This window comes from Scyliorhinus torazame, chromosome 18 (genome assembly GCF_047496885.1).
Source record: "Scyliorhinus torazame isolate Kashiwa2021f chromosome 18, sScyTor2.1, whole genome shotgun sequence".
NCBI lineage: Eukaryota > Metazoa > Chordata > Chondrichthyes > Carcharhiniformes > Scyliorhinidae > Scyliorhinus > Scyliorhinus torazame.
Window position 1 is genome coordinate 51,299,854 of NC_092724.1, and position 622 is coordinate 51,300,475.

The window sequence follows — 622 nt, forward strand, 5'->3', positions numbered from 1 at the left end:
TCTGATTGTTATTGTCTGCTTCGAGTGAGAGGATGCTGGTTTGTTGGCCTTCATAGCGAGACGATTCAAGTACAGGAGCAGGGTTGTCTTGCTGCAATTATACTGGGGCTTAGTGAGGCCACACCTGGAATATTGTGTGCAGTTTTGGTCTCCTCATCTGAGGAAGGATGTTCTTACTATAAAGAGAATGCAGCAAAGATTTACCAGACTGATTCCTGGGATTGCTGGATTTATGTATGAGGAGAGCTCGAGTCGGTTAGAATTGTATTCGCTGGAGTTCAGAAGAATGAGGGAGGATCTCATAGAAACCTATAAAGATCTAACAGGACTATACAGTGTAGATGCAAGAAGGATGTTCCCGATGGTGGAGGTGTCCAGAACCCGAGGTCACAGCCTGAGGAAATTGGGTAGACCATTTAGGACAGAGATGAGGAGAAGTGTCTTCACCCAGAGAGTGGTGAGCCTGTGGAATTCATTACCACAGGTAGTAGTTGAGGCCAAAACATTGTTTTCAAGAAATAGCACTTGGGGTAAAGGTGATCAAAGGATATAGGCGGAAAGCAGGATTAGGCTATTAAGTTGGATGATCAACCATGATCATAATGAATGAGGAGCAGGCTTG